The sequence below is a fragment of the Balaenoptera physalus genome (assembly GCF_965194825.1).
Source record: "Balaenoptera physalus genome assembly, chromosome: 13".
NCBI lineage: Eukaryota > Metazoa > Chordata > Mammalia > Artiodactyla > Balaenopteridae > Balaenoptera > Balaenoptera physalus.
Genome location: NC_138892.1, coordinates 27,768,508 through 27,795,280, shown reverse-complemented (window position 1 = coordinate 27,795,280; position 26,773 = coordinate 27,768,508).

The window sequence follows — 26,773 nt, the reverse complement described above, 5'->3', positions numbered from 1 at the left end:
ATTATTTTAGCTTTTTCTGAGTATACAATTGAGTGACATTAATACCTTCACATTGCTGTGCAACCATCACCTCCATTCATTTCCAGAACTTTTCTATTATCCCAAGATGAAACTGTGTACCCATTATACAGTAACTCCCCATTTTCCCCACAGCCCCTGGCAACCAGCATTCTACTTCCTGTCTCTATGAATTTGTCTGTTCTAGGCACCCTATATAGTGAAATTACATAGTATTTGTTTTCTTGTGTCTGACATTTCATTCAGCGTAATGTTTTCAAGTTTCATTCATATTGTAGCATGTATCAGAATTTCCTTTTAAAGGCTGCATAATTTTCCATTGTATGTATATACCACATTTTGTTTATCCATTCATCTGTGGACTTTTGAGTTTCTTCCACCTTTTCACAATTGTCAATATGCTGCTGTAAACATTGGTGTACAAATATCTGTTCGTGTCCTTGCTTTCAATTCTTTTGTGTACGTATGAAGAAATGGAATTGCTGGATTATATGGTAATTCAGCTTCCTAACAAAATTTTCCTTCATAAGGCAGCTGCTGTGCTTCCTATTGCCCAAGCCCAGGACTCCAGCCTCCAATCAATTCTGTGAGTCCCAAAGCCTTCCAATACATTCCCTCTGCCAGTTCTTGTTGTAACCAAAGGGCATACAGGAAGGAGACAGAGTGGGAGCAGGGTGCTCAAAACCAGGAGATACATGTTGAACAGGTCAAGTTTGAGATGTCTGTGAGATATGTCAAGGGGCCTGTTGGGTATTTGCACCTGGAGCTCAGGGTTGAAGCCTAGGATAAGGAGAAATAAATTTGGGAGTTATCAACATGGCGATGGAATAGTGGTGTCTAGCATAATGTCCCATGTCTTTTGCTAAAAGTATCCTGATTTTCTTTTGGGGAAATATTCCTCTTTCTTGGTTAATAATCTTGATGGGGCTGTTAATCAAAGTGCCAAGCCCTCCTCTGGCCAAGTAGCAAGACTAGACAGTCAGCATATGTCATCCACCTGGTCACAGTGATTCTTAAGGGATGTTCAAATGAATTAGGTCAATTCAATAAGAATTAGCCAAAAGATTTTTGATGAAATAATCAGGAACAGAAGTCCTGTCCTCTTTCTGGCAGGATTGCTAAACTGGTACAGTAAAAGCTTAGAGACACAAGGGCTTTTTTTTTTTTTTTTTTTTTTTTACCACCTTGGGGTCATAGCCTAATGAGAATGAGGTCAACACAGCAAAAAACAGATTCAAGTGACCAAGGGTGATGGGCAATATGCTGATGTAGCATTGAGTCCCTTGATGCTGTTATTCCAGAAATGAAGTTCGTGATCATGTGAATCAATGAATTCCCATTTTTGCTTCGGATAGTTGAGTTGAGTTTCTGTTACTTGCAGCCAAGTGATTTCTGACAAGTCCAAGCATCACTTAAAGCCCGTACTTGGATGAGATCACACAAGAGGAGAGTGTAGAGAGGAGGACTGAGCCACAAAACACTGTAATAAAGACCCGATATAGGAGGATGCTACAGCATTTCAGTTAGATCGTCACTTGTCTTTGATAACAAATGGGACCAGAAAGATAATGTAATTCATTCCATTACCGAAGAAAATCTGTTGTCAGAATATTGGTAATTTTTTAATCTGGGGGATAGGTATATAGGGGGCTTTATGTTTGAAAATTCCCAAATTAAAAAATACACTTATGACATGGTGCTGTTGCATTTTCCCTGTATTGAAAGGACAGCACCTCTTTGCTGGAGAGCTCCCTTGCATGCTGGGTCATGCCATCCAAGATAGTTATGGCTACCTGCCTTTTCTCGGCATCCAGCATTCTAAGATGTGGGAATTCGAGGGGTTTGGCAAGGAAAAGTCAGACATGTGTGGGCTGTTTGTAAATTCGCATGAGCTCTCTGTGGTTTGACTGCACAAAGACAGGGAGGAGCTTGGACTCGGGCTCTGTTGGCCCCTGAATTCACTTTGGATGAGACAGATTGGTGTCTGCCAACTGGGCTCCCTCATTCCTAACAGTAGCCAGACTGGCATCTTTGGCTTCAAAAGGGATTGATCTGGTTCTCATGTGAACAGCAGGTTCTGCACCAAACTAATTTGAGCAAATTGTATGCAGTTATGAGTGGTGGGAAGATGACTTCTACCCAATGGGGAGTTGAGACAACCAAATGTCGGCTCTGGAGTGGGAAACCAGACTAGGGATGAGAGCAGAGTAATCCTAGAAACTGACAAATGGCCAGGACTGCAGAAGTAGTCTACTAAGAGTCTGCGATTAGAAGGAAAGGTTTGCCCTTTTAACCAGACACAGGCAACAAAGGGAAACTCTTCCTTTTGTAACACAGGAGAGAAAAGGTGGATTTCAAGTTGTCTGACTTTGGGTGGGTAGACTCAGAAGTAGTCAGAGCCATCCAGCTAGCCCATGATTTAAACAGCTATCACTGACTGTGAAAACAAGATCCACTGATGAACAGCCTAATGAAGCACTAAGTACTCAGGCTCTGGAGCCAGATTGCCTGGGTTCATAGCCTGGGTTCACCATTTGCTTCCTTAATGATTCTGCACCTCAGTTTCCTCATCTATAAAATGAAGATCACAATTTAGAACTGGAAAACATTATGCTAAATGAAAAAACCTAGACATAAGAGGATGAATATTGTATTATCTCACTCATCTGAAGTACCTAGAACAAGCAAATTCATAGAACCTAGAACAGGCAAATTCATAGAGACAGAGTAGAATAGAGCTTTCTCCAGGGGCTGGAGGGAGGAGAGAATGGGGGCAAGGTATTGTTTAATGGGTAGAGAGTTTCAGTTTGAGATGATGAAAAAGTAATGGAGATGGATAGAGGAGATCGATGCATGATATTGTTAATGTACTTAACGCCACTGAACTGTATACTTAAAAACAGTCAAAATGAAAAAAAGAAAATGATAACTATATGAGATAATGGAACATGTTAATTAGCTTGATTGTGGTGATTATTTCACAATGTATATGTATATCAAAACATCAAGTTGTGCAACTAAAGTACATACAATTTTTGTCAATTATACCTCATTAAAGCTGGAAAAATGGTTAAAATGGTAAATTTTATGTTATGTGTATTTTACTCCCATAAAAAAATAAGGCTGTTGTTGCAAAAGTAATATTGTGCAAAGAGATCACACAAAAGAATTAGTGCTGTATGATGTCAATACATAAAGGTCAAACACAGGCAAAAATTGTTCCTGGCAGGGCTTCCCTGGTGGCGCCGTGGTTAAGAATCTGCCTGCCAATGCAGGGGACACAGGTTCGAGCCCTGGTCCGGGAAGATCCCACATGCCGCAGATCAACTAAGCCCGTGAGCCACAACTACTGAGCCTGCGTTCTAGGGCCCACGAGCCACAACTACTGAAGCCCGCACGCCACAACTACTGAAGCCTGCGTGCCTAGAGCCCGTGCTCTGCAACAAGAGAAGCCACTGCAATGAGAAGCCCGCGCACCACAACAAAGAGCAGCCCCCGCTCACCGCAACTAGAGGAAGCCCGCGCACAGCAACGAAGACCCAACGCAGCCAAAACAAAACAAAAAAATCATTCCTGGCATTAGAAACCAGGATAGTAGTTACCACTGAGGGTGGTGGAGACTGGAAAAAGTTAAAACAGATGATGCTCTTAGGATGGTACCTGACACTGGGTGGGGGTGGGGGTTCCCTAAATCTTTAGCGGCAGTATATAAAATTAAAGGTGCCAGAACCTCTAGAAACCTTCCTGACCTCCCCCTGCACTTGAGATGCCAATCATTCCCTCCTTGTCCGTACCTCCTATGCTTCAAGATACTTTGCATTTGTTCTTCTAGAGCCCTGCTCCTTCCTGCTCTCTGCTTCTGGATCCTGACCCACAGCAATGTGCTCCTTCTTGCCCTGTGGCTTCCAGTCCTGTTGGACTTATAATAGGGGGAGAACCAGCAGGAAACTGGAAGAGGGAAAGAGAGTGAGGTTGAGTGCCCTCCCTGTGGGGTCACTTGACCAAAGGTCACAATTACTGTGGAGCAGACCTCTCCACCCAGATCTCTCTTTCCCCAAGTTCTGTAACTGCTCCCTCCCATTGCCCCTTTGGGTCAAGTCATGGTAGTGGCACCCCATAATTACTAACCTAAAGACACTGTACTAATCTCCCTCGTTGTTTCTTGTGGTTTTCTTACACCCTGCAAGGACCTTTGTAAATCACATTTTTATTAAAATCTACCCCAATTTTCCCAATTTCAGTGCCTCATCTACTTCTGCTGGGACCCTGACTGCTACCTACCCTCTTAGAGACCCGGGGAAAAGCCACCACTGGTCCTACATGAGCCCCTCAATCAGGTCACTGCTGACCACACCAGATATGAGCAGCTGACCACGGTGAACAACCCAGAGGCTCTCTGCTAACAATTTGGAATAGAGTCACAGAAGCTCTGAGTGACTGAGCCAGCAGAGAGCTGGAGAATTATAAGCTCACCCAGAGATAGCAAGAGTCAGTGCCATGGCAACCCAAAGCTGTGAGCAAGCTGAAGCTACTATAGGGCAGTTGCAAAACTTGGTTTGTGGAGGAAAGATGCAGAGTGTTATTTATTAATGATGTGAAGGCTTTAATATATTCAGGAAAAAATGTGTTCTAACAATATGCAAGGTAATGTACAATCACCTAATGTGGGGTTTTTTCAACTATTTAACTGTGTCTTTAAAGTCCCCAGAAATATCATTCCTACCAAAGTCATGTGAATGAGGCTACGTCTAAATATTTACTGCACAAAATGCAAGAATGCCACTCGTTACCAAGTCTTGTTAATATGTGTGTGTTGGGTAGATATGGAGAGGAGGGGGTAATGTTATTTAATAAACTGTGGTTACCCATTAGTTTTGAATTTAGATCACTAATGAAATACAATGGAATAGAAAATATCAGAAGGCATCATGGTTATAACAGTAAATATTGTTTCGTGAAACTGATTTCAGTGATACATATACTTGATCACAATGTAAAATGTATTTCTACAGGGTCAAACAGTTTGCAAAATTCTGATTGACTAAATTCTGTGGTTCAGAAATTACCCTGTTATACTGCCAATGTGGAGGTGAAAAATGAAGAAAATACAGTAGAGTTTTTATAAATAATTTTGTTAACATCTACAGGAATCATATTTTGAGCATTACTATTTTCTTCCACTGATGTTTTAAAGTTGGGACCAAGTTACCACTTCATCATCTTCCTTTTCACTTTTCTCTTTTTTGCAAACTGCAGAAGGCAAGAGCCTTGACGATACTGTAATCATTGAGGTACCTCTCTAGTGCCTGGAACACCAAAGGCTCTAGATAAACATTTGATACATTTCTGAAAAATGATCTGTTCACAAAGTCATTGTATCTACATCACAATCAGTGATATGAATAAGGTATTTAAAAATTCCATATATGCATTTCCATAATCAAACATCATATGATCACTGGAATACCCCATAGAAAGTACTTTAACATCAATTTTTTCAAAGAGTGCATATATGTAAAGGAGATATTGTTATGTTATTCCTTGTATTATTTTTGGTTGGCATTTTTATTTTAGACATGATAATGTTGATGATAACACAGGTCAGTAATAAACGTTACCAGCTGTAGTGGGTTAAATTGTGGCCCACAAAGGATGTGTCCACTTGGAACCTCAGAACCTGACCTTATTTGGAATATGGGTCTTTGCAGATGTAATTAAGATAAGGGTCTCAAGATGAGATCATCCTGGATTAGACTGAGCCTTAAATCCAACGACAAGTGTCCTTATAAGAGACAGAAAGGAGAGGAGGTCACATGAGGACAGAAACAGAGATTGGAATTACGAGCCCCAAAACAAGGAATGTCAAGGGTTGCCAGGAGCTGCCAGAAGCTAGGAGAGAGGCATGGAACGGATTGTCCCTCAGAACCTCTAGAGGGAACATGGCCTTGTTGACACCTTGATGTTGACACCTTGATTTTGTTGACACAGGCCTTCAGAACTGTGAAAGAATAAATTTCTGTTGTTTTAAGTCACCAATTTTGCGGTAGCCCTAGGAAATGAATATACCAGCTGAATAATTCACTAATAGTTTAAAAAAGTCACACCAATTATAAGCTTGGTTCTCCTAGCTCTTGTTTGACTCATATTCTTCATTTAGAGAATGTTGGTGAGTTACCATTGCTGGAATTTATTTTGAAATTGAGTCTTAAATTTCTGCGGCTACTTAAATGCATAAGGGCACACAGAGACTGCCTCTCTTGGTACTGTAAACTAGACCATTGTTTGGATTTTTTTTTTTCTTTTGCTTAATATTTCCTTTTATTTAGCAGTTACCAAGATAATGACTTAGTTTTTTAAATTATATATAAGTTAATTTATTAATATTAGAGTTCATTAGTGAATAGCAGAATTAATTAATGTAACAGAGATTATGAACTTGTAGCAAATTTCGTTTAGTTTTGTTTTATAAGATAAGCAATAAATCAGATCTCCCACCAGTTAACGTTTTGCTGCTGATCTTTCTTGCAATACTGCTTAATGATAGTTTTTCATTACCTTTTGAAAATGAGCATTTTTAAAAACTGAGGTATCATTGACACATTTTATATATATATATATAGATATATATATATATATTTTTAATCTTAGAAAGTCAAATAATTTCAGGGGTAAAACTGAAAAATTAGACTTTAATTCTAACTGAAGGGCAGAATAGCAGAGTGATGAGGAACATGAGATGGGGTCAGATAGTCCTGGATCGGAACCTCTTAAGTGGGTGAATTTGGACAAATTACTGAAACTCTCTGGGCTTCTCTTCCCTCAATTGTAAAATAAGGATTATTGAACTCTCCAAAATATTACCAGACAACTGAATAAAGGAGGCACTCCTAGGACAAAGTCTTAATAGTATCTCAGAAAAGGGAAGTCAGGGGAGGATCTTTATAGGGTTTAGGCTCCGGGTTCAAATGACTTCAAGCAGGTGTTTCAAGAAGGGAACAGCCTAAAATTGGGCTAAGATCCTGACATAATTGTTTAGGATTGATGCATACAGGGAGGTGAGAGTCTTAAAGCAAGTCTTGATAGGTAACTGTGGTTTAATGAGAACAGGAAGTCTGCCCATGACGAGCAGACTGTTATCTCAGATAAACTGATCTGCAGAAATTTCCTGAAGCAAACAGAGAACTTATTTATTGGTTTTCAGTCTCACCTTTCCCAGGAAAAGTTTTCACGGAACAATAACTAAATCATATTGGTACAAGTGATCTCAGTTCTAAGTCCAAGGAGCCACTTCTGGTTGTGCTAAGGAGTAAGTGAGACCATGGTTCTATAGTGTCTGCCACATTGCAAGGACTAAATAAGAAATTAACTTATTATTATTAGCCATTTAACTTTATTTGTAAAGACAAGACAAATGTAGCCATAAAATCTAGACACCCCTCAAATTTTTATTGCTTTTTATAAGTAATAAGCAGAATCGATGGCTTTTGGCTTTCCTGTAATTCAGGAACTGCTAAACTACTAAAGTTATTGGTAGAATTTGCACTTATGGAAATAAGGGGACAAAAAAGAGGGGAAAAATGAGGGCTCTTTTCCTTTGTCGTGATTCTAGCTGGCTCTATATGTGCATTCCCCCAGGGACTCTTGAGTAATCAGCTCTCCACAAGCTGCACATCTTCAGGAAGGAGCTAACCTTTGAAAATGCAGAGAGGTTTCCTGGGTGGTGTATCACGTGGAAATGCAATGCTTTATGGACATCAGAGGTGTCTGTTCACTCACTGTGCATAATCTCGGTTGAGTTAGTAAAATTTTCTAGCAAGGGGACTACATCTCTCCAGCCTCAGAACATACAAAGCCCAGAGGAATTCTGTGAGTGTTTGTACTGGCCGCAGAATCTATAGATAGCAGCTGAGTTCATCGCAGGGAACAGAAGATAACATGACCGGCTGCCTGTGTGACTCCAGAAATGAGGCTCCCGCTGCTCTCTCCACCGAACCCTGGAGCAGCATCCTAGAGACAGGAGCAGTTACCCTGCTTCTCTCCTCTGACCATTTCACTCCAGGGCGTCTGAAGCACCCTCACTCAATTTCCCCATCTCTGACACACAGAGAGAAACAGCCCATGCAATCTTAACTGTTCTGATGTACCATAAATTAAATAATCCATGGTCCTTAGAAGAAAATTCTTTATAACCCCAAGGTATTGTTACTATCTGATAATGAAGTCAAGTGTAGAATGGATAGGAAACTTCAGTAGGTCAGACTAATAATAGAAATGCTGATTTGAATGAGCACAAATGCAATGCATAGACTGTGTTTTAAAATATGCAACAGCAGTGGAAAACAACATGGACATTCCTCAAAAAATTAAAAATGGAACTAGCATACAATCAGCAATTCCACTCCTGGGCATTTATCCAAAGAAAGCAAAAACACTAATTCGAAAAGATGTATGCACCCCTATGTTCATTGCAGCATTATTTACAATAGCCAAGATATGGAAACAACCTAAGTGTCCATCAATAGATGAATGAATAAAGAAGATATGGTATACAATGAAATATTACTCAGCTATAAAAAAGAATAAAATCTTGCCATTTGAAACAACACGGATAGACCTAAAGGGTAAGTGAAATAAGACAAAGACAAATACCATATGATTTCACTTACATGCAGAATCTAACAAACAAAACAAATAAACAAACATAACTAAACAGAAACAGAGTCACCGATACAGAGAACAAACAGGTGGTTGCCAGAGAGAAGAGGGTGGAGGGATGAGTGAAATAGGAGGGGGAAATTAAGCGGTACAAACTTCCAGTTGTAAAATAAATGAGTCACAGGTATGAAGGTACAGTGTGGGGCATATAGTTGATAGTTATGTAATATCTTTGTGTGGTGACAAATGGCAACTAGACTTACAGTGGTGACCATTTTTGAAATGTGTAGAAATATTGAACCTCTATGTTGTGTAACAAGAACTAACATAGTACCTGTAGGTCAATTATACTTCAAAAACAAACCAACTCATAGGAAAAGAGATCTGATTTGTGGTTACCAGAAGTGGGGGATTGGGGTTGGGGAAATTGGAAGAAGGCAGTCAAAAGGTACAAACTTTCAGTTATAAGATAAACAGTTACTAGGGATGTAATGTGCAACATGATAAATATAATTAACACTGCTGTATGTTATACATGAAAGTTAAGAGAGTTATCACTTAGTTATCACTAAGAGTTATCACAGGGAAAATTTTTTTTTCTATTTCTTTAATGAGAAATATGAGACGGATGTTCACTAAACCTACTGTGGTAATCATTTCATGATGTATGTAAGTCAAATCATTACGCTGTACACCTCAAATTTATACAGTGTTGCATGCCAATTATATCTCAATTTAAAAAATAAACATAAAAGTGCAACAGCATATAGCTTCCAAACATGCTATGATCTTAGGAACCAAGTAGTAGATGTATTTAGCTAGTGACTAGGTAAGATGATGGATAATTGACATTAGTTACTTGTATGCTTAATTGGTCTGAACACTTACCCTACACTGTTTTTTCATGATTAATTTGCTCAATTTGTTAAAAGGGCTTCCTAAGCAAATGTGACTTCATTTCAGCACCTGTTTGAATTCCAACTATTGGTGCATTTTGGCTTAATAGCTGAGTGCCTAAGAGTCAGGTTCCAGGGCCTTACTGCCTAACTCTGCATTCCCACCTACCATTTTCTGGCTATGTACCCCTGGTCAGATTACTTAACCTCTCTGTACCTCAGTTTCTCTAATGAAAAAAATGAAAATAATAACCACAGTTACCTCAGAGGGTATTTGGGAGGATTAAATGAGTTAATGTAAAGTAATTCAAGAGCTCCGTGCATAGTGTGTCATATATTCCAGCTCTTATTTATTTTCCTTGAAATTACCTGTAGGAACTTTACCACCTGACATTTACAGAGACACTGTCCTATGGGATCCATACTGCGTGGAAGGATTCTGCAGTGCTTTTAGTGTGAACCTGTGTCCTCTATAGCCTGTGTTATGAAATGAGCTCTGGGCAAGAAGTTAGGAAATTTGGGCTTAAGGTCCAATGCAGCCATCAACTATGTGATCTTGAGTGCATCACTTCAACCCTCTGGACCTATTTACTCAAAAAAAAAAAAAAAAAAAAATGAGGAGTGGGCTGACTGCATCATCCTAAGACAACATAATGTGCTAGAAAGAGTCCTAGAGCAAGAGTCCAAAGTTTAAGTTCTAGTTCTAGCACTTGTTAGGTGTAAAATTCACAAAAAGTCACACAATTTCATGGAAACTTAGTTTCCACATCTGGAAAATGGGCAGAGTAATATCAGAAACACTCCTCTTCCAGATTTGTGGTGAGCATAAAATTAGATAATGAAGAAAGCACTTTGTAAATGAAAAACCACCAAATAAATGTAAGGTAATATTATTTATAAAATTCTATTTATTCTAATTTTTATGATAAATCTTATTATTTTCCTACAATCTTTTACAGGTGTTTGTGCTCCTACAGGCAGAATTCTGTGGGTTAGAACCATACTATAAAAATGCATTTGTTGGACCTCAGACTATCTACTATAAACAATGTTTTCCCTTTGTTAAGATAAGAGCAATACATTTTCAGTTTGTCCCTGAGTCATCATCTAAGCATAACTGTATGAGTCAAGAAATCTAAGAATTATCTATTTATTCATTTTTTCCTTTTTGTGCAAATATCTCTGCAGATATAATTTAAGAAATAACTTGCTTCTGTCTTAGGGTTTCTTAATATTTTAAAGGTGCTGTTGTAAAGGAAGAGGGTAAAGGAAGATTATCCTCACAAAGAAAGGAGACACACACACACAACATAGACACACATAGACACAAATATCAACACAAACCCTATGCTACAACCAGAAAAGCACCTTCCTACCACTGGGCCCTTATCCATGCTGTCCCCGTCACCTGGAATTCCTTTTCCTCCCATTTCTACCTGTCCAATCCTACCTAGAATTCAGAGCTTTGTTAAAATCAAATTTTCGGTGGGAGGCATTGAGTGGTTCTTTGCCCTACCAATAATCTTTAAGATAGCTACTTCCTTTTTAAAGATGACAAAACTGACAAACAAGAGATTAAATGATTTGTTCGAGGTCACCTTTGTGAAATTTGCAGAAAAATTTAACTCAGGTATTTTTCCCCCTGTACCCCACATATACCTTCTCAAATCACTGTAGTCTGAACCAATTCACACCCCCCGCCACTAATCCAGTTCTCTTGTAACACATATATGATATCATATGTTGCTTTGCATTAGAGTTCCTTGTGAATAGATCCCTCCATCCCCAGAGAGTAGGTCCCAGAGAACAGTAACCATTCTAATCTTCAAATCCATCATAGCTTTTAGCACTGCATATGCATTCCAGTATTGCAAAATTTGTATTTGTTGAATTTGGAGTGGGACATCCCAAGGATATTTCCTGCTACCTTTCTATGAATGAACTCAGGTTTGTATGAGTCCACTTTGATTCTCACCTAAGGAAGATCTTCAGGAAACATCAAAAGCACCACAGTGTAGATGCAAGAGATGGCCAAGACTCAAAGCCTATCACTGCCCCTGCGAGCTTTGTAATTCTCAGATGCAAAGCTCTCCATGGAAAGAACAAGGCATGATGGGCAATCCCTTCCAGAGAGCTTTTGGGAGCGACCTGTCCTTGACGTGTCCTGAATTAACTGTGGTCTGAAGGCCCAACACCACTGGCAGCATGATTTTAATGACTGCCATTACTTCTGCCATTACTACCACCCAACAAAAACCATCACTGGCTCCATGTGATAATCCCTCTGCTGTGCAGTGCCATGGGACTCCAGAGCGCGACAGCACATATGTTCTCTGCCAACAGCGCTATTCATCAAAGGAGGATAAAAATCACAGTCGTACCCTGCTCTTCATAGTCAGGAATGGCTTTAGGCAAGTCACAGCTTCAACTCAGCTTGGGTCTTTCAAAGATGCAGCCCCCATTTTTCCACTTCATAAAAGTGAAAATGGAACACATGCTGAATGGGATTTTCAGAATAATGAAAACCCTGTAATTAGTAAGCAATAGTTAAAATTTTATTACCCTGTAAGAGCAAGGCATAGTAACAAGTTAATGCAATTACTAATTCAGCTTTTCTAGAGATAGAAGCAAACAGTGCAATTAAATCCTTCATCGTTAATTTTGCAGGGGCCTAATGAAAGGGAAATAAATGAGCTGGATCCCCTCCTTCCCACCTCTGCTGTGCCATCAGGGGAGAGGTTCCCCACCTCCCCTTCTCCAATCCCTTCTGAAAAATAAAACAGCCACCAGCTGTGAAATGGATTATGCCCTGCAACTTTGCACCTGGAATAGAAGCCCTCATTTTTGACAAAGATTGCCAAGAATTTTGCATCACTGCCTTGCAGCTTTCTCTTCCCTCATTAGCCTGCTCCTTCTGCTTAACAAAACATTTGCTGTGTGCTGATTTGTGGGTGAATGTCAGCGCACATCGTATCCAGAGATTCTCACCTAGTCCAATACACAGAACCAGTCTAACTCACCATCTTTACCTGTAACCCTTCTCCCATACAAACCCAATCCACTCCAGGCAAATGATCGACCCACCATCTACCAAACACAATTTTCACTTTCTGATCACTACATCCTTCAGCCTGCTTGCAGAGTCATTTTGGAGTGGATACAAAATGAAGACAATTTCTCCCAGCCACCCACATTGGAGGACACTGGTCTGATGTAGTAAGTGGCAGTTCACTGCCATAAAGAGGACAGACAAGAGGTTGGCTCAACTCTTTGATGCTAAGCAAAAACCCCAGAAACTCACCTATCTCCATGTAATTATAACTTTTAGCATCCAGCAGTACCAAGCCAAATAGTTCCTACTTGTACATGCATTGTTACAAATGAACAACCAAATTCAGTAAATGGTTGGCCAAATCTGTACACAGAATAGTGACCTCTGGGTGATTATTTTGATCAACCTAACTCACACATTTCTGGTTCAACAGAGGTATTCAGTGAAGACCTAAGACTGTGTGTAAATGGAACACAATTTCATAAAGAGTTAATTTAGATATCTAAACAGCAAATTAACTTGTATTTCGCTGAATCTAAGGTGCCACTAATCGTAAGACACACCATTATTTAATCTGTCATGGAGAAAAAAAATGCCCATTGAACCATGACACCATGCTTTCTTATTAGAAATTTTCATTTTCTGTTACGCTAAATTTATTTGATATAGATATGTGTTTTTAAAACAACACATGACCACAATACAAACATCTATACCAAGTTTCCACGTGCACAGCAATGACCACATTGTCACATCTGCCACCTGACCAACAGTGATGTTGACACCATCAATTATAAGGTGCATCCTGATTTCAAAATTGTTAAATTGTAAGAAAAAGGGCACTTCAACAGTGGTGAAATATAGCACCTGTATTCTTGAAATGAGGATTGCATGCAATCAATAGCCTCTCCTCACCTGACATCAGCTGTAGCCCCAAGTGGTGAATGGTTCCTATCCGTGTCCCTGGAATCTTCTTCTTCCTCTGTCTCTTCCTTCCTGTGCTCCACCATGGTCCCCCCAGGGCTGGCTGCACAGCTAACGCCTCACACTGGCCTACTCCATGGCCTGTTGTTAAGACAAGCTTTTTTTTTTTCTTTTTTCCTTTCCAAAACTCCTTAAGGCTCACCATCACCATCTTGTTCCTACTATTATTACTCTTTACGTTTTTTTCCTTAAGCTTCTTTTTCTTTACATCAAGAAAAACTTCCATTGATTGAAAATGAGTAACTGTTCTCTCCCAGGAGGCATGTAGAGGTCTGCAAAGACGTGGGGGTAGAAGAGAACAGTGATCCAGGATGCTAGTTCAAAGAGTGTCCCTCCCCCACTTGCAGGAAGCCACCTAAATATACTCTATTAGACTACCATTTTTTTTTAATTTAAATTTCTTTTTTTCTATTATACAGCAAGATGAAAGGGAATACCTTGTCTCTGGGGTGTCAGCTCCTGGCAGGAAGAGAAGCACAGAAAGCCATTTAACTCTTTACTGGCTATCACTGTGGTTATCTAACCATCTCACGACCCCTCAGCCAGAACAGGCAAGACTGCCGTACATGCCTTACAGCCTTACACACACACATACATACACACACACACACACACACACGCACACACACCCCTCAAGCTGACTGTTGAGTTTTTTTTACTTTGTTTTGTCTTCAAAGAGGTTTTTAATATTCATGTTAACCTGGTTTCATCTATATGGAAATGTTCAGGGACATGTGGGCATTCTGTGATTTGTCCTGGTTCTAAATGCCCCTGAGGGTGGCCCTGACCCATACATATACATACAAGTTGGCTTCAGAGCCAACTTCAAAAACTTACCTGGCTGACCCCCAAACCTGAAGTGACCTCACCCTCCTCTGCCCAGTGATAGTTCTTAGAGTCTATTCTCCCTATTTGGTGTTTATATCCAGTGGTGTGCTGGTAAATATTTAACAACTGGCTGGGGGTGGGAGGTGGAGGGAGGAAGTCTTGGTTTGCAGTGCTTGTTAATTTCTATGGAGTAAATACTCCCACCATGGCTGAGTTCAAGCCACCAACGTGACATCACCCAACACAGTTGGAAGAAATGCACGTGGCATACCATATAGACACAGTAGATATAAATGACCTCAAGATCAGAGATGACAGTAAAATGTAGTAGAACGATTAGGAAGTGATGAGTTTCACTTCTTTATTACCTTTGTTTTTAATATAATTTATTTAATCATAAGTTTATATAATTTAATTTTTAATAATGGCTGAGTTTAGCAACCAGCTCTCAAAACTCTGGAAAATTTAGCAACTGGCTCCTTGCAAGCCAGTATGAGCAGCTCCAGCATGCATATTTAATTATATATGCAATAAAGTATATACTACCTTGTTTTATTATTGTCTTTGTCTTTTATGTCTCCAACTAGATTATACACTCTAGAATATAAAGTTATTGTTGTCATACTTCTTTTCATTTACTCTGCTGCTAAACACGAAAAGGTAATTAATTTCCAACATTAATAATGATGTTTCCTCATTAAAAATGTTTTTGAGGGACCATTAAAATTCACTAATAACAAAATTTTGGCCACACCCCAAATCTGACTCTTCCTGCAATCACATTTTTAACCAAAAAAGCTGATGAACTAAAAAATATATTATCAAAAAAAATATATTACTATCAATGTAATTGAATCATTTTGCCGCCAATTATAAGATCATCTACTATTAAGAGTAGCAGTGACAAGCATTTTAACAACGCTGTTGAGAACACTGATCAGCTTTCAATCACCAACAAGCAAGCAAACCAGCCCCTACTGCTGTTGAAGTTAGAGTTCTATGGGAGAGAGTATTCCTGGGGTGGGAGTCTTGTGGTTGGGAGAACCAAACTGAGAAACTTAATTAACCAAACCCCCAAGAGTGATCAATCCCCTTAAAATTTACACTTAGAAAGAAATGGCATATAACCCCAAATGCCAACTATTTTCAAGGAGATACTGTTATGGTTCCCCTTTGAGAAATAGCTTTCCAAGTAACAATAACATTGCTTCCAACCAACCAGGATCCTTCCTTTCCAGAAACAAAGAATCAGATTAGCAATGAGAAGGGTATTTGTTGAGTATCAAACCCGAACACAGGAAATTTAAAGGTCTTGAAAGAAGCATTCTCCAGGATATAAACAATCCAAATGAACCATCCCTGTTCCACAATGGAGTGTATCTATCTCATCCCAAGACTGTTACTATCTACTAAAGTGTATCTGTCACAGTTACAAAGCGCTGGTAAAGTCAGTGAAAATCACCAAAACCGTTATTAGCTCAAGTTACAACTGAATGAATTTTAGCTTTATATGCTACAGTTACACTGCAAACATAGCTCACTGAGAATATGCCCTAGTCCAGGGTTGGCAAATGCATAGCACACATACTGCCACCCACCATTTCCTACACCCTTGGCAGACATCAGTAATTGATTACTACACTCTTCTTCCATTCTTTCTAACACAGTCCAGTAGGCAGCACTCCCAATCCTGGCCCTAGGCTCTAGATAAAGAATTAGGAAGCAAGGTATGTGCAGGCCTCTCACTGGGAGAGTAAGGGTTACAAGTGACTAAGTGTGGTATTTCAGGTTCTTTCCAATGGTGTTGCCATCAGAGGGCAGCCACTTTCCACACAAACAGAACCATCTCTTTATCTCCCTGTACTTGCCCCTCTCTAAACATCTTACGTTCATCTCAGTCACTTTCCTATTTACTTGTCTTCCTCCCTTCATTAGACAATGAGCTCCTTGAGGGCAAGGCCAGCCTTTTTGTCCTCATGCCATCCTGGTGCTTGACACACAGTAGGGCCTCTCCTAGCACACAGTAGGGCCTCTGTATGCATTTATGAGTTAAATTATTGACCAAGTGTGCTGAAAATCACAGACCCCTTATTCGGGGTTGTAGCAAATTTTCCCCAAGTTCTTAGGCATGTGCTTGGGCCCTGCTCTCTCTAATTCCTCATACCATAAATAATTCCCATATGGGCACTAGTCTTTCGGCTCTTCCACACAGTAGAATGAAGCTGCCTAAGTCTGCATCCAAAAGGTTTGATACAGAAAGAAACTCTGGATGTCCTTCAGTCTTATGTTGTAGCACTTTTCATTGGTGGTCTCACAGGAAGGCTGTGGGGATAAGTTTCTAATCAATATTACTTCTGGCTGCTACCCTTCTCCCACCCTGAAAATCTTAGAGCATTTTTTTCCCTTGTTGACTTTAATGATGTTCTTCCAATAGCCTTTTGAAATGGAGCACGCTCCTGGGAGCAACTTAAAAAGGGCTATGAGCTTCCTGGTCAGCATTTTCAATCTCTAATTATAACTTTACAGGATGGCTTTCACTTAATACTTCTAAGGTGGGGCTGAGAGTAGTTGATGGTTTCAAAACTAAATCTTCAGTAGCCTCTGTCAATGTATTGAGGTTTAATGCCTCGTATGTTCTTAGAGAGGCTGCTGAAAGCAAAGAGGAAACATATGCTATCTTTCATCCTAGGAAAACAGAGGAATTTTATTAGAGTGTAGTAAAATATTTACAAGAACAGTAGAATTTGTGGGATTCAAGAACTAAATTCACCTCAAACCTTCCTTTGCATGTTTGCTTCTAGAGGAAACTGTTATGGGATAGTCTCAATATGTCACTTTGGAAATCCTGCTTTTAATGAACGGATGAGAAAAGGTGAGTCTTTTTTCTGCAGAAAGAACATTTTTCTCACCCTCTTCCTTCATAAAAGGATAAAAATATGCTCAAAATGCAGTATAGAAATAAGGGAATTATTCTGAAACAGAAACAAAAACATTTTGACTCAAGAAAGGAACCTCAGTCACGTTAGAGTATTTCTTTAAAATGAAAAATAGGCTTTACTTTTTGTTTAGAAGGGAACTTTCTCTCTCAGTCTTTAGTTGTGACTTTCTATTTTCTCAGACTTACTCTTTTTGGCCTCACTGCCTTCTCTTCATCTTCCCTGAATACTTCCATGTTGCTTTGTTGGTACTTAATGTCCTTCTGGAAAGCCATTTCATTCCTTTCCATGCTGCTTCTTCCATCAAATGTAAACTACAGTACCTTTATTAGCACATTACAGAAGCTCCATCCATCCATTCAATAAACATGTATAGCGGGTCTGCCATTGCCTAGATGTGGCCAATACAAACACCGAAAGCAGTCCTCACTCTGTCAGTTTAGTCAGAACTAGACTCTTTGGAAACCATCTGGCAACATCACAGACCTTATTACATTTTCATACTATATTAAAATTCTCAGGGACCGTCATCATTCCTCCATGCTTAAGGGTTCCGATTAGCTGACACATTTGTAACACAAACCTAGTGGGCAAGATGTAACTATGATTCCTTGATCTGAATCTAGAAGCCTTCAGTCTGCCTATAGTGCTGGGAGAGAAAGCACAGGGAAGACTGGGAGAAGTCTGGTACTTCAGCAAAGAACAGGCATAAATTCATAGAAAGAGGGCTCTGCTTTCCTCTAATTCAACAGGTCTAGGGTAAGATACCATGTTCCTGGGATTAGGTTTTTCCCACAGCAGAGCTGTATCAACCCATCACAAGCTTACTTGAGATGACTCACATCTTCTCTCTTAACATTCTTCCTGGTCAAACTAACCAGGTCTGGCATAAACTTCAGAGCCCATAGTGAGATTCTGACATCCAGCTCACAGCAGTGGCACACTAGCCCAGTAAGCAACCAGGTTTTCTATGAGGTAAACGATCCTTAAAGCCAAAAAGTACACTCACTCTGGGCTAGCTCAAGAGATGTCAATTCAGACAGAAGCTTATCTCCAAAGAACTTTAAAAAGCATTCCAGATTTCACCTCTCTCTCAAGTCCATACTTGAAGTCAGCAACTATGTAATGCTCATAATTATTCAATTAAAAGGCATTGGTTTAATGGAGCAGTTTCAGTATCCAGTGTTGAGCTGCTTTCTGCCACCATATGGCTTTGGGCATGAAGTGATTAAACTATCATGTCCAGAGCCTCTGCTCCTGGGTTATTTAATGGTGCTATACATCGCCAACCCTGAGTTGAAGGGGAATTTGTTTTCAGTTTACATTCCCAGTGGAAAGTGACTCCTTTTGGCCTACAGGGGTTTAAGTCCTCCTCCAATCACAATGGCATATGATCTCACTGCTGACCAGGCAGGCAGTCAGTAGATGAGACATGTCCAATCCTAACTCAGGGTAGGGAGAGATCTTTCATTGTTCAGCCATTCCCAGGGTTCAAACACAAAGAGAAGAATAATATGTAGTGACTAATAAAGGAAGAAGCAAGAATAGAAGCCCAAGCACAGAACCCTTGAGACAAGGACAATTAGGAGCACATTAAATGGGCTATAACCTGGACCAGCTCAAAGACTAATTTCTTGGCTAATAGTAATAGCTACCAGGCATTAATCACATCTTCTGTGCCAAGCACACTGCTGAGCACTTCGGCATATATCACCTCATTTAATCTTCCCAACAGCTCTTAATAAGAATGCACTATTATTGTCCTCATTTTACTGATGGCAACACAGAGGCTTAGAGGAATTAAGTAAGTTGACCAAGGCCACAGCTAATTGGTGGTGGAGCTGAAATTCAAACTCAAGTCTGCTTGACTCCAGGCCCTAAGTTCTTTAACCCCAATGCTGGTTGATCATGACAGCCAGTCCTTAATAAAGGGTTAACTGGTGATGAATACCACCACACTATGGGTATTTTTTTAGTTCCCTGTTTCTAAATATGACTAGTAAACTATGTACAGTCCTCACTTCAATGGGTAGATGTAGTCATTTCCAGAGATCCTTTTGTTGGCTTCATTAAACCCAAAGTTAAGAAACCACTTCAGGTGCTATTACATACAGATACCTGATCCAGCAAACCATATCTAACTATTTTCAGTAAGACTCTGGAAACTCAGAAAGGGCAAAAATAGATAACTATCTCCTGTTCAGAATTTTGCCTCGACAAGGCTTATGCTCTCTTAATGTGATATCCAGTATAGTACTTTAAGTATTTTTAGGGATATAATACAGTTCCTGTCCCCAAGGATCTCACTCTCCCACTGGGGATACTGAAAACAGAAAGTTCAGTCATACTCAAGAACATAAACAATTTAAGCCCTCAGTGGCCCAGACAGTACAAAGAATATGTGGACAATCAAAAGTCCTCAAAACAAAGCACTTGCTACTTTGCTATGTGAATGACCAATTCACAGACCTCATCCTACCAGACTAAAATCAGAAAAGGAACTCTTGTTCATATACTTTATTCAGCATAAATAAACCACTCAGAGCCATAATTGTTCCGGAACTTTGGGTGCCATGGTCAAAAAGTCTTCTATGAAATTTAATACGACTGGAATCCAATCAATCCCTTTGGAAATTTCTAGCACAGTTCTGAGAGTTTGAAACTTCTTGCAAAAGACAGTGGCACTGTCTCACCCTCAGCAAACAGCTTCTTTTTCCTTATGAGCCCTGCTTCATTAACTTTAACTGGTGTTTTAATATTCAGTTTGTACTTTTAAACTTTTAAAGCCTTTATCAGATGTTCTTTGAAACCAAATGCACACCACTAAAATACACATGTTTCCAACGTGATCAGATGTCTTTTAAACCTATTTGCAAAGACCTTGAGAGGACAAAGAATGTGTTTAATGATAGGAGCTAGCATGGCGCCAGTAATGAATGGTTCGGTTCTGCCAACAATACCCAAAACGAAGACAATAATTTTTTAAAGCCTTGTTTTGCTTTGGCAATTTAGAGTAAAGCATTTTCACATATATTATCTTATTGAGTTCCCCAGATAACCATAGAGCCAAGCAGAGTGAGTTTCATTATGCCCATTTTAAAGTAAGAAAACTACGGTTCAGAGCATTCAAATAGTAGAGCCAAGCCTATGCAACCAGTAAGTGGCAAAGTTGGCACCAGAATTCCGGCCCTCTGGCCCCCAGCCCATGGCCATTTCAATTCAGCTATTTATACCAAACAATATAACTTCTATTCTTATGTGATCCCTGCAAGGACAGGTTGCAAATCCTATTTGGTTTTGGATCCCTGACTTGGGACAAGTACGAGTTTATGGTGGACCTGAAATAAAGACACTTGGTTCTAGTGTCTGTGCTTTTCACAGTTACTATTACCAGTTAGCTGGGTTGAGCTAAGACTAAGAAGGCCAAAATTCCAGGTTTTAAATATGCATAGCCCAGTTAGCTTTCTTGTATTCCATAGCCATACAATGGAATACGACTAATCATCTTACTAACCAATCCCAACAGGGATCTGGCAAGTTAATGGATAGCTTGATCCAACTTATCTAACCATACCTTTTTTATGGATGGATTTAGGATTCCATATACCTGAGAGCAGGGACTGTCACACCTACAGCTAACTTCTCAGGGAATGTCCTCATCTACTAGCTCTCCGGGGAGGATTCCTGACAAGGGCTTAGAGAGCAGTGGCCATGATCTGTTCCCAGTGACACTCCCCCACCCAACCTGGCATAACTGATTAGAGCCATTTTGGTGCTTGACCCAAAGGCAGTCAATTAGCAGCCAAAAACCTTTGAGGCGTCCTGGCAAGAAGGCTCTGCCCTAATAGAAATGATGGGAATTTATGGGGCTGATCAAATGTTCCTTATTAGGAATTCAAAGTGAAGATATAAGGAGAGGGTAGCTTCGGAACTAGAAGAGAGATCAATGGATGGAGACACATTGATGGTAGAGCCCCAGAGCAGGGGACAAGGGAAACCTCCTACCTGGCTTCCAGCCAGGGTTACAGAGCTGATAGTTGTTTGTTGGAGCTGGGCTGGGTTTTCTTCCCTTCTAGGCCAGTTATTCTTTAACTTTTTTTTGGATCTCAAGCCCTTTCATTATCTGATGAAAGATATGGGCTCCTGTCCCAGAAAAATTTATATTCACACATTCAGACAAATGACTGCATTTAATTTCCAGGGATTTCTTGATCCCCTAAAGCCCAGCTTTGACCCTGGGTATCTATGGACCACAGGGCAAGGACTCTTATTTAACTATTAGTTCACCTAGGATGGCTATGGTATCACATTCATCTCTGAAGCTCAGCACCTAGTATAGGGCTTGGAACACCTTGGTTGAATGAGTGAGTGAATGAATGAATGAGTCAATAAGTAATTGAATAAAAGAAAAACAACTAGGAGTTCATGCCCTATTGACAGCACATTGGAAATATCCTCTTCCTCTTTTTATGAATATGAGCTGCGTAGTCTGGCTGGAAGGAATGCCTGTTACTTATATACGCCCAGATGATTCTTTAGTATATCCACTGACATGGTTGATGGGCCCACCAACACCTTCCACACCTGGAACTAGAAGGGCATTCATTGTACCTGCCTGTATACAAATGAGAATTTGGAATGTCATAGCCTGGAAGGGCAGCCCTACTTTTCCAGTAGATACAGAAATGAATATCTACTGTTTTCTACCTAAAAGGTATGTATAATGATTATTTAGAATTTTAGCTGCTTTGTCCTAATGTATAATTTTAAAATAATTATTGCACTTTTATTTCTTTTCTGGCTTCTGGGATAAAAGCCTAGTTATTTTCAATAATCTAGGATTCAGTTTGAGGGTGAACATTAGCTGGCTTCTCCATTCACTACTTATGTCCAATTTTACAGAGAGGGAGAACGAGAGACCAACAGATGGATACAGAAAGAGAACAGCCTACTTCCCTGCAATTGCTCTGGCTAGGTTTACTTGGGCTATTTCCCAAAGGACTGACCAGAGTGTAAGCTCCTTGAGGGCAAAATTAAGCCACATAGCTTTGCATCTGTCCACTTGCCCACTGCCAATCTAAGTGTGTTACAAATAGAGGGATTTTAATTAAACGTATATCGTGGGCCATAAAGTAGGTAAGACAGACCTGTTTTTTGATTTCAGGAGGAAAAAGAGAGAATTACAGCAGAATTTAATGCCCCCCAATTTTTTAAAGTATTGAAGTCATTTCAAATTGATTATGTTTAAAGGTAATAGTATATCCTATGGTTTAATATTTTTAAATTTCTTAATTGTTGATCATAAACCTCCTATGTAAAAGGCTGTGCCTCAATTTGAGTCATCAGTAATTACAATTGCAGGCAATACATTACAATTGTATGGCACACATTTGTACGTTTTCACCCTTTGAGATCAAATGCCTTGGTGATATTAGAAAAAAAAGGGTTCAGTTCACTCACACTGCACAACTTATGGGGATCCATTTGTCTCAGTACTTCCTCATGGATACCAGTGGCACAAAATATTGTGATACCATCTGAGGAGTACAAGCATTCTCTCAGTAATATATTTAAAGCTCATTAACAGGAAATCTATACGTGGCATGTGGCATAGCTAACCCCAAAGACCTAATTTTTGCTAGCCCTTAAGTCATTTAGCTTCCCTAGGCATAACACTTATTCTTTTAATGTGAGGTTCAAAATACGGCTACTGTATTCAACATGTATGTGAGGTGAGGAGGAGTGAAGAAACCAAGAGTTCCTGAAATCTTTTATGTGACAGAGACTTTGGAAAGATTATCTCATCCTAACAGATTTTTTAAATCCATTTTACAGACCAGGAAATTGAGCTACAGAGAGGTTAAGAGACTTGTCCAAGATCACACAGCCAGGAAACAATAGAGTTGGGATTTGAATCCAGGGTACTCTGCCCTCAAAGTTTGGGTCCTAACCTCTTGATGCCTCCCCAGCAAGGACCTATGACAGGTGATGGTTGTCTGAGTCACCTTCATTATTGCAAATCATGCACTAAAGACCAGTTTTGCTTGATAGGGTTAAAAGACAAAGACTCAAATTCCCTGCTCTCATAGTTTGGAGCAGTCACTTGAGTCAAGTATGATCTAAATGCTGGCACTATGTCCCATCCTCCCCCATTGGAGGTCTAGACCAGGAAGTGTGGTAACCCTCTCCAGTCTAAGGAAAAAAACCAGTAAGTCAGAGCACAGAGCTGCCCTGAACCAGCAGCAATAGGCCAAGTTAAAGAACAGAAGGACATAACCTGAACCTAGAACTTGGCTCTCACATTTAAATGCCTTGTCGTGTCACTTTGGCCATGGCACGCTGGGATGAGCAATGAGAGCCGGATCTGGAGTCGAGACTCAGATCTTATTTCTGCCTTCAATAAGACCTTGCAGGGTGACCGTGGGCCAGACCCTTGACTTCAGTATTCTCACCTTTGGAGTGGGAGTAACAATGTCTGCCTAGTATCCACCATTTTAAGTTCGTTTTTAAAGTAAAGCTGACACGGCCCTTGGGGCAGGCACTAGCATAGAGGGTAGTTCTCCCCATATGCACAGCATAACATGGTACAGAAGACCAGATCATCAAGTTCTCTCAACCCCAAAACCTTTCTCTGACCATGGAAAGGCAATCTGTACCTCCAGACCCCCAATCTTTACCCATCCCTGTTACACCCAAATGTGCACGGTAACTCCTACGAGGTCATGTCCTCAACAATCCCACATTCTCGCATCAGTGTTCTTTGGTAGTTCCAGATATTGCAGCACTACTGCTGTCCAGGATCAGAATTTAAGAACTTGAAAAGCCCCAGGAAGAGGTGGTATCTTGTCTCTACATCAAGTAAACAGCCCATGGCATTGCCTTCTGACAGATGACAACAGACTATCATGGGCAGCAGTGGTGAGGCTGTGTTTACATGACATTTAATATCCTGGAAGGCACTGGACTTATGGGGATGCCCATACCCAGGTAACCCAACCCCATGGACTTGGACCAGTGGTAAACTCAAGATGATCTCCACCATTTACTTGGCTGTCACCATCACCCCAACCGGCAGGAAATAGCCAATGACTCCAGAGGATGACCCCAGGCTTTCAAATAGAAAAGGGTAGTATGTTACATGTTATCCAGCCAGTAGAAGAGAAAGAGGGCCTTTAAGAAAATATGTCAGTTGTTGGAAGGAAAAATAAGGCAGATTTTGAAGCTACTTCCCTAATCTTTAAAGTAGAGAAATAAATTCCCGGAGCACAGAGTTACAGAGAACAACTCTGAGGCCTGACTAAGCTCTGTATTTCTGTGATTCTAACACCTGGGGAGCATGCTGTGGGCCCACACTCCATGAAACACTCAATATACACTGAATTAATCTTTATGGCAATCTACCATCCTTTGGCATGAACCAGAGATGCCATCTTGACCCAACCATTAACATCTCTGAACCTGGCCCTCTTCTAATGTCAGGGCAAGAATTATCAACAAGTACATTAAATCCCCAAGGATTATGCCAAGGAATGGGAATAGAGAGGAAGACAGTGAGTCGCACTGAGGGGGTCGATAACTTTGATACAGAAGGGTGAGGGGAAGAAGCAGCGTAAATAAATGGGAGAAGAGGGAGAAAAGGAAAGGCAAATTCAATAAGCAGTTCCAAAGTATTAATATGAAGCTCAAAATAAGTGTCTTTCTTCCTTGGAATATTACTGTTTTGTGCTGGCTTAAGAAACTAGATTACCTCCCTCTGCTTTAGAAAATAGACAGGATAACAGGAAACAGTTTCAGATTCCACAGTGATTATAGCTACTTAAGTTGACTTACCAAATACTGTCTCAAACAGATGGTATGTAACATTTGATTAAGGGCTTATCCTGCAAGCCCAACAGGGAACATTTCTTTCCCTCTTAATATAGAAAAGATGCAGAGCAGAAAGGAAATAAACTGACATCCTTGCCCATATTCTGTGTATATCAGTTTAGCCCCATGTTTGTGCCTTTCCTAAAATGAATCTGTATTTATTGTTTGACTCAAGACCAAACCACATAATATTGACACCACTGAATCTTGGTAAGAAGGATATTGAAGATCATCTCCTCTAAGTCCCTTATTTTACATAAGGAAATGGAGACAGAATAGGTCAGCTGACTTGCTCACATTTATATTGTGGCAAATCTGGGACCGGGTCTTCTCACCCTGGGTCTGGCATTCACACTAGCCTTTATACGTACATAATGTTCAGTGTGGGCAAAATATACAAATCTGTCAGCACCATTATTACTAAATTAGCACCAATCTGTGATGAGCAATTATCAGAACTTGAAGCTGATGGGTAATGCCATTCAAGTCCAGTTAATGAGCCAAAAGCTTGGTTCTTCAAAACACTTTAACATTAATCAGCATTTGGCTTCGGTTTGTGACAAGTGTTTTCAAAACACTGCAGACAATTACAATATTCTTAGCCTTGTCTAGTGTAAATACAAAATGAAAAAAATGTCAGAATTTCATAAATGACAGTCTCCAGAATGGAAATAATGAGTCCCACAGAGAGGGTACAACGTGTTCATCTTTCTAGCGGCCAAATGTAATTTGGGAACTAGGGAGGTCACTGAGTGATTACAAAGTGTGAACCTTTGCTTGGTGAGGAAGAAAAGGCCTCTTTTCACAATAGCAAAGCAGAGCTAGCAAGCAGGACCAGCCCCTTAGCACAGTTACAGAGGAATTACCCCAGGCTTCACGCCCCACCTCCCATCCGACCCGCCCCACACACACCACCTACCCCCATGGTCACCAGCAGTGCTGCAGGGGAGAGAGTTCCCCAGTATCTGGGGGGAAGAAGCAGCATACTGATAAGAGTTGGGAACTCAACACATCGTGGCCTGGGGCAGTTAATTTATTACCTGTCTATCTATCTACCTATCTATTTATCTATCATCTAGCTATTTAAAGTTACAAGTTAAAGACCCTACTGTGGCTCGTGTTAGGTTTTCTGAAAGACAGAGGACTGCTTCATTCACTGGGCTTAGGACCGCATTACTCATCAGCTAGTCTTAGTTAATACAAAATGTGTTCGTCAATTGATCAGTCATTGTTGACCACCCATTAATAGCTAACATTTATTGAGAAGTCACTGCGCGCCAGAAACAATGCTAAATGCTCTTCCTGCATCATCTCATTTACTTGTCACTATGATCCTTTAAGATAATAATAATAATCATAATAATCATAAATACATTCAAGAATTTATTCAACACGTTTATTGAGCACCTGATTGTGTGATACACTGTTCTAGGTGTTGGAAATACAGTAGTGAATGAAACAGGCAAAGTCCCACATCTCTTAGATAACTTATATCAGCTGGCTTTGCTGTATAACAAACCTCCCCCAAACTGACTGGC